Below are 9,652 nucleotides of genomic sequence, written 5' to 3' on the forward strand. Positions count from 1 at the left end.
ATACCATACACCATCCTTCCTATAATAATTACTTTGTAGGATGAAAGTTCTGTACATTATATCTTGTGCAAAAATTAATTAGACTAATATCAAAATCTCTTGTGGAGCAATTAGACTATAATCTCAATTAAAATGATATCATTTTTACATCAAAAGTTGTATGCTTTGGAAGAGAGATTAACTATCGGTAGGCCATGCATTGGGGCCCCAAAAGTCTATGACTTTTCTCCAAATTCAAACTCCTTTCCTCAGTTTCTTCTCATTCTTTAGTATTATTGCACTTTGTGATGTTGCTGCCACAAATTAAGGATGCAAGGAACTAAAAAAATACAGTGACGAATATTATTGATTTTAAAAGTTGGGAACAAAAAACAAATTTTAGAAAATTATCAAGAACTAAAAATATCAATAATCAAATAGTAAATATTCTTTTAGAAAATTTATATAAAAAAGTTGATATTTTTGTGTGTGAAAAAATAAATTCATGAAAAGAGAATGATGTTTGTAGGGAATACATACCCGTGGATATTCGCAGATAAAATCCACCATGAGTAAATGATGGATACTTTTGATGGGTATCCATTACTCACATGTACACGTATTTTTTACCCGTTCATTAATGAGTAGGGTACGAGTATCATAGTACCTACCCGTGGATACCCGTTACTCGTGAAGTTATAAAAGTATCCTTTTGTCATAAGAAATAATCCTAATTCCTAAATCTATTTTGATATTGTTCCACCCTTTTATATATATATATATATATATATATATATATATATATATATATATATATATATATAATGTATTTTCAATTTATTTGTGGAACTTATGCTTTCAATTATTGTAATTTTGTTTGTACTTTGGATTTATGTTTATTTATGCTTAAGAGATATTTATTTCATGTTTATTAGTATTTTTTAATTTATTGCTTTTCATTGATAATTAAATTTGTTTGTTACAAATTGCCTGAGTTTGGTTATGCTTGAAATTATAGGTTGAATTTGTTGTCAAAATAAAATGAATATTAAAAAATTGAGTTTTTAAAGATAATTTTGAATATTGCATTTTATGGCAATTTATGCAAAAATCGTATTAAAAAACACACATTTAATGATTGTTTTGTTGAAAATTGTTCTTAAATGCTGACTTCAAAGACGATTTTCTTTAAAATCGTATTTGAAAACAAACCTTAGAGACATTTAAAATACCTATTTGAAAATGATTTTGAAAACCATCGTTGAAAGTCAACATTTAACGACATTTTTAAACCGTCATTAAAATACATAAATCTTTAACAACAATCATTTTAACAACGATTAAAAATTGTCATTAAAAGCATTCAAGAACCGTGTTAAAAGGCACCTTTGTAGTAGTAAAAATTTATATATAATTTATGTTCTGTATAATGTTTATATAATTTATGCTCACGTTTGAATAGACTTATCTATAAATATTTTTAGGAAAAATAATAAAGTAAAATAAATTTAATTTTCCCACAAACTAAAATCAACTTGTTCATCTAGTAGTCTTTTCAAAACAAACTTTGAAGTTTGGTAAATCTAAAAGCAGCCTAGAACACTAGACACCAATGATACCAAATTCAAAAGAATCCACTCGTTGCTTTCGTAAGCTAGTAACAACTTGCTGATTGTTTGTTTCAATTATTGCATCATCAATATCTAAACTTTGCAACCACTAGATAGTAGTTCTTTGGACCCATGCTTTACCTTCATGGGCATTTGGGAATCCACAAACTTTATTAGACATGGCCTGCATGAACCGACCAACTTCATCCCGAACACATGCACCAAAGCCAAATGATTAAGTGTTCTTGAAAAACTCAACATTCACATTGCACTTCAATGTTCTTGCAGGAAGGGGAGACCATTTAATTGTTGGTTGCTCAGAGCTAGGGTCATACGAGCACCTCTCAAGTTGTTTGGCTTTCCTCCAATCCACCAGTAACTCCCTTGCTTGACGAATTACTTTGGCACTGACTTACTTCTCTCTTCCCATAGTAGACCATTGCGGCTACCCCAACTTCAGTATGAATTATTAACGACAATGGCAGGAAACACAATGGTGGATTTTGTCTTGAATGAAGAAGATGAAAAAATGGATGAGTATGGAGTTATTGATTTACAATAAGAAAACAATGAGCATTTGTTGCACGTAAGACAAAGGTGATTTACAATCAAAGTTGACAATGGTGATGGAGGAGTTGACAAAATAGTTAGATTGTTAAAGTTCAAAAAAATACAAAAGAGACTCACTTGCTTTTTTTTTTTTGTTAATTATCTAAGGTTTATTTTGCGATTAATATATTTTCAAACTAACAAAAAATCAATAAAAAAGTTAATCATTAATTAGAATATCTAATGACTATTAGTTAATGGTTCACCATGAACCACTTAACCCATGAATTCACCTTAAGGCTTTGTTTGGTTGTGAGGAAGGAAATGAGAAGAATGAAAAATATTAGGTGAGAAGTGAAAAAAGAGAAAGAAATCGGTGATAAATAAGGTGAAAATAAAAATAGTTTGATTGAAGAGAAATAAAGAGAGATTAAGAAAAAATGACCATATTAGTTTTTTTTTTAGTTTTGTTTTAAGAAACAAAAGGTTTTGATGAAGTTGAGTCCCGAGAATTCATCAGAGTTAAGACATGTCTCAAGGCTCACTAAGTATTTACAAAAGTACTTATAGATCATTTACCAACAAAATTCTCACATTAGCATTGAAATTAAAATCCATATATTTGTGGTATAGGAGTCTAATCCTTATCAACTAGACTGACATTTGTTGGCTAGTTTTGTTTATTGGTTTGAAATGCCATCCTATTCTTTACTCTTCACCTATGTTGTGTTGTGCGTTCCTCGTTGACGAATGTGGACAACAGTGACAATGTCCTCATCTCATGCGATTGTGCCCCACATGCAAGTATCCCATTGGACTTTGGTACTACACTAAGAACTGCAATGACGAAGTTAATTGAGCATGTGGTGCAAAAGTAAGTATGAGTTTCCAACCATGACAATGACGTCGGTGTCTTGCTATAGTAATATTTGTTGTTGACTTTGCTAGTGAGTATTATTTTTGTTTGCTTAAGTTGCAAAGAGTAAGATTGAAAAAACATTACAAAAATAACAATTTCTTCTTCTTTCCTCTTTGTTCTCGTATAAGGGAGAAGCTTTATGTGTGAGTTCGATAATAAATTTCAAAATCTTCCTTACTTTTCCACTAAACCAAATTATCCTATTTAACTCTTCTTCCTCTCTTCTTGTATTTTTACCCTACCAAGCAAAGGATAACACACTGCTTTACAATTTTCCAAAGCATGTGGATTCTGATTCCGAGTATCACTTATTGCTGGGCTGACCGTAAGGCCACGTTTATGCCCTATGATATTCTTACTTAGACAATTCCACCGTCCATTTATATATGTTCCATCGACACTATCATGATTCCTCTTCTGCTAGGTCTGGAATTAAGGATAAGTACCTATAAGGACACGTGTTCTTAAGGGTGGAACTAGAAAGATGTGGTTATCAACTCCACACTTTTCCGATTGGTTTTTAGATAATGTGTGAGGATACAAATATTCTACTACTTTCATCAGGGAATAATTCTCTCAACCAATATCTCAACAAATCTAATTAGCAGCACCACTCATTCCCCTTGATTATTTTTAATACATTTTTTCTCATCACAACATTAATCCTGGCTACCATTATTTTTTATTTACTGCTTTAAATTTCCAGCCATTATCAAATATTTTTATACACGACGCGTAATTAAGACTTTATATTTTATTCAACGGTTAAATTCTTACTGTGAAAGTCTTAGAAATTAGCTGTAATTTTGAGCATTTCCTTAATTATGCTTTTTTTTATCAATGTTTTGGCGGTTTTAAATTAGTTTCTGCCTTTATACAAGAAAATATTACTAACTCAAAGCCAAAGTACTAGTCATGCGATTAACGTGAAAGATTACATTTTTTACACTACATGTATTTTCTAAAAAGATAATCATGCTTGAACATGTGATTGTAAGATTATTGTGAAGAGAAAAATTTAATGTCTAAGTATTTAATATAATTACTTTATTTGTATAATTTAGGATTCAAATTCAATATTATTAAACTTGAACATACTTGCATGCATGGCCAGTTAAGGGTCTTAAATGGAACAATAGTTAATGACCCTTAATAGTTTTTATAACCATATTATTCACATGAAATATTAGTGGATTTTATCAAAGATTAATTTTTGTTGAGAAATTTAATTGATCATTTTTATATTTTTTTTTATAATCACATTTTTTTTTCATTTACAAGATTCAAATTTAAAATCTTAATTAAGGGAATTAGTTCCATTTATACGCAAGTATTTAAAAATCTAAACATATTTTACATAAAAAAATAGACATATAATTTCATTAAAAATAATACATTTTATTACATTAAGTAAATAATATAATTTTATAAAACCTTAACAAGTAAAGATGTGCATCATAATTTACGTCACTCCAAAAATTACACACACAAATATTTATATATAAGGTGACATATAAAAGAACATATAAACAATTTTAATTTGAATAAAAAGATACATAAAAATGAGAGAATGATTTTAACTCATTTATAAAAATAACGTAAAACAATATATATAATATTTTTTACTATACAACTATAAATGTTTTTTTAAAACTTTTTGGATCTCATTTAGTTAGGGTCTTGGGCCGCTACATATCTGAACTATGCCCAGAACCAGCCTGCATGCTTGACATCAGTTGATCCACACTCCAGTAATAATATTAAAAATTAACTATTGTGAAACATATATTTGGACCTAAAACGAATTTTGAAATGTGGTCCTTTGAAAATTAATAACAATATTTCTTTTGACAACAAATATATTTTATTAAAATGATTAAAAGTGGTCTTTTATCTTCCAACTGGTTTTGGAATCCATTCATAAATGAAAAACACTGCTTACTTGACACTACAATAAACCAACTAATGATAAAAATTTATAATATTAATTTTGAGAACCTAAAAATAGGTTTGGATGATATATGTTAAAACTAGACCATTTTTCAAGGTCTAGATGTCACATGCCATAGTTCGATGGTTTGTAATAATTTGATTCGGTTATAAATCAAATTTAAATATATATTTACTAGTCATTAAAAAATATAATTCAATTAATACGTGTGAATATTCATTTTAGACATTAAACATCTTTCATAACTCAAGCTTTTGTAAATGTATAATCTTAAGCCATTTTTTATGATTTAGATTGTATTTAAAAATATGTTTGTAAACTTAATTTATTCTAAATATTTGAAAATAATTTGCTTTTAGTATATTTTTATATATTATGTTATGATAAATTTAGAATAAGAAAAATTTGAATATATTTTCATATATAAATTTTTTATAATTAATTTTCTGATAAAAAGTTTTGAATATATTTATTAATATGAAAAATTATTTATTTGAAAAATTTATTAGTATTACAAAATTTACGAGTTATTAGTCAATTATAAGTAATCCAACAATTAAATATTTGGATCTTATTATTCCCAATCAATTATATGTAATTAAGATTGTCCATCTCTTTGGTTTAATTAGTTATTATTATTTGAATTGAATTTAGTTTCCATTTTAAATTCTGAATGTAGTATTTATCTATCCCTTATATGTTTTGCTTCCTTTTTTTTTTCTTCTTGTCTCCCTTTTATTGTCCTTTTTCTTTTGTTTCGTTTCTCATTTTGTATTTTTTTGCATTATTTTCTAATGTTCTTTTTTTTTTTTCGTTTCACAGGTGTGACAAACGGTGTTCTCTCCAGGTCACAATTTCTCTACTTTTTTATTTGTCAGAAAGAAAAAAATGCTTTATGTATTCTCCTTTACATTAATATTAAAATTGATCTATTTAATTTTTTTGTTGTTTTTCAAAGATGATGGACATAATGCAATAGATGTAAATGTACATAATAAGACGAATGATTATGATTGTAAATGACGTTGATTATGATTTTAAATAATATATATATATATATATATATATATATATATATTATTTCGTTTGTGAATTCTTCACTTTTTGCTTGATTTATTTTTAATTGAAGTTATAAGTATGGTGGTTAAAAATGACAAAAAAATATGTATTAAAATTTATTATGAATTAAAAGTAGATAATTTAACAAGTATATGTAACTAAGGGTAAAATAAATCAATTTTATTTTACTTGCTTATTAATGGAGCATAATAGGCAATATAAATATATGTTTTAAAAATATTTATTTGAGCATAATAATATGCTTCAAATTTATTTATTTTTAATTTAATTTATTTTTTATTTTAATTTTTTAAAAAATATATACCTATAAATATACTTGTAAGCATATGCGCAGACATGTACGCATATATATATATATATATATATATATATATATATATATATATATATATTTTATCTTCACTATACAATGTATAGATAAAAAGATTACACTAGGCCAGCTGATTTAATAAAATAAGAAAACAAGTGAACTAACCCGTTAATTAGTTCCAGAAATTTGAGAATTTGATTGGGGGAGGTGGGAAATCAAGTTTGAATTAGTCGTTTGGACAAAATTACGTTATATATATATATATATATATATATATATATATATATATAGAAAATAAGTATTCACATATAAAATCTATCTAGCTACACCCTAATAAAGAAAACATTTTACCATTGAAAAAGCTTTTATCATTTTTATTATTTAACCAAACATTCAAACTTTTTATTTTATGAAATAGTCACATGACTACGTGTGCATGAATGAGATGCAAGTAACTTAAAGACTGTCTGAGTCTCTGATTCCGCGTATTCTGCCTGCCGTCAAGTTAATTGTCCAAACAACCTTCGTTTGAAATACTATTATGGAAAACGTTTGCTTCTGGTCAAAGTCTGGCTTGCGGGTTTAATTTAAATGTGAGGGCAGAGAAAAAGTCCAATATGAGTTAATAAGCATTAATTTTAGTTGGGACCTAACATTCAAGAGAAAGAAAGTTTATGCTGTCGTAAAAAAGTACATCAACAATATCTATTGATTGGGTTTCAAGCAGATTTTAGGACAACCTTAAGCTTTTCAATATAAAAAGTTCTCCCCTCTACAACAGAAATTAATGGCAGAATTAACAACATGAAAATTTTGTTTCCCTTTGTTCACATTATATTTTATACAATTTTTTTAATAACAATATATCAATATATATTGCAAGATCTACATTACTCACCTAAAAATTTAATATACTTGATATAAAAATCAATGATTGACATAAAATGATACAGCTGTAAAAAACAACATAACATGATATTTTTATTTATAATAATAAATATAATAAACAAATACATTATTGACATTTGATATGAAAAATGTCGTATATTAAACACTAAGAATGCATATATATATATATATATATATATTAGTATAATATTTTTTTATTAATAAAAATATTACAAATCTACGTTAAGGAGGGTGTATTTAATTAGGATATCAAAAGATTTTAAAAGATTTGTTTTTTTTTGTAATTTTTTTTTGAGACAATCAATCAAGATTTTTAAATAATAGAAATAAGTTTTGTGATATTCAATCAAGATTATTAAGATTTTTTAAGAAATTCAATAAAATATGTTGGTATTCATTTAAGATTTTTTACAATTTAAATTTTTTTATGGTATTTAAAAGTATAAAAATTTTGATGGATTCATTCTTAGGATGAATTTTAATAGATTTCATAAGATTTTTTAGTAGAAAATTGTTAGCTCTTTGGCAAGTGTACCAAATCGTCACACGTAGTAAAGTTCTCGGAAGTCCGAGTGTCGAATCCATAGGGACTTTGTTTGTACTTAATGCAAACCCAATTTAAAAGCAAGAGATAAAAATTTAAAATAAAAGATAAAGAAAGATAGAAGATAAGATAAAGAAAAGATAATATATTTAAAGATAAAATTAGAAGATAAAAGAAAAGATAAAAGATTGAAAGATCAAAATTGAAGATAAAATATTTAAATGGAGATATGATAAAGATAAGAATAACTACTTCTAAGAAAACCCAACAGTAAACTAAGGAATAACTACTTCTACGAGAAACCAACAGTACAATAAGGAATAAAATCTATATATTAAAATCGCTAAAACCTGACAAGTCTAATTAGTCTAGATATATGGATTCAGGATTTGTCTCTTATCAATACCAGTGAATTAATTCTGCCCCAGATCTATCCATCTACTTGCCCCTGATGCCTCACGATGACAAGCCTACCTTAATTACCTATCTTCCAAATGCCCTTTGCGAAGACTCAATAACTAAGATGCATTAAGATTACATTTTAGATGTTTGTTAAAGCATGGGCATTGGGGCATTAGGTCATGCTAACCCAATGATTTCTTTCTTGTTCTATTAAGCGTTACCCTCTCTCGAGTGGCCTAACCCTTAAAACCGATTCACGCATTCATTCCTTATCCCTAATTAGGCTTTACCCTTTCCCGAGTGACCTAAAGACTAACAGAAAATAAAGTCTGAGATGCAGAATAAATAAGAAAGAAAAACAGATAAAAGAACCTAGAAGGAAAACCCTCTAAAAGATAACCCGATAATTTCTTCCTTTTAATGTTCTATTAAGCGTTACCCTCTCCCGAGTGGCCTAACCCTTAAAACGGATTCAAGTATTCATTCATTACCCCTAATTAGGCTTTACACTCTCCCGAGTGGACTAAACCCTAACAGAAAGTAAGTTCTGAGATACATGATGTAAAAAGAAAGAACGCTAAATAAATAAATGAACCTAGAGAGAATTCCTCTTTTTATTGATAACTCTTGAAATACTCCATACATCATTGGCTTTTTAGGCCTGTCAGGCTCTAGCTAGGGGATTAGCCACTCATGGCCATTGAGGGCTTTACAATGAGAGGAGAGGAGGGGTGAAAGAAAGAAAGAGAATAAATGAAACCCCTAGGAGAGGGGGATTTGTTGTTGTGTTCTCTGTCCCTTGGACTGACTCTCTATTCATAGCTGCTGAAGTGGACTTTTGGCCTTCGTAGGCGCGCTTAGCGCGACACCCCCCGCTTAGCGCGTGTACTTCCTAGCCCGCTTAGCCTGGACGCGCGCTGAGCGCGCATATTGGGCTGAGCCTTCTTCAAATTTTCTTCTTTTCTTCAATTTTTCTACCATTTTTGCTTGTTACACCTCCAATTTTTATATCTGCAACCAAAAATTCAATGTAATTAATTTTCTAACTTTTAATCACAAATAACTGCTAAATAATTAATTTCAGGCCAATATTTGACTAATTTTCTACTATCAAAATACAATTATTTAGCAGTTATCAAAATCCCCCAAATTAAACTTTGCTTGTCCCCAAGCAAATAAAATTATTCCATTCTTAAGCAAAAATTTTCTCAAGTAAGTTCCAATCATTCCAACACTCTCCATGACTTCAATTCCTTGATCCTTTGACTGGTCTCTTTGCATCTGTCATGATCTTAAAATAAAAGCATAAACACAAGAGCAGAAACAAGTCAATTATCTAGAATTCCAATAGGTCCGGCTTGCCTTACTTCCTTACAAAGCTGGTGTTTCTCTCTACTCA

This window comes from Glycine max, chromosome 3 (assembly GCF_000004515.6).
Source record: "Glycine max cultivar Williams 82 chromosome 3, Glycine_max_v4.0, whole genome shotgun sequence".
Classification (NCBI taxonomy): Eukaryota; Viridiplantae; Streptophyta; class Magnoliopsida; order Fabales; family Fabaceae; genus Glycine; species Glycine max.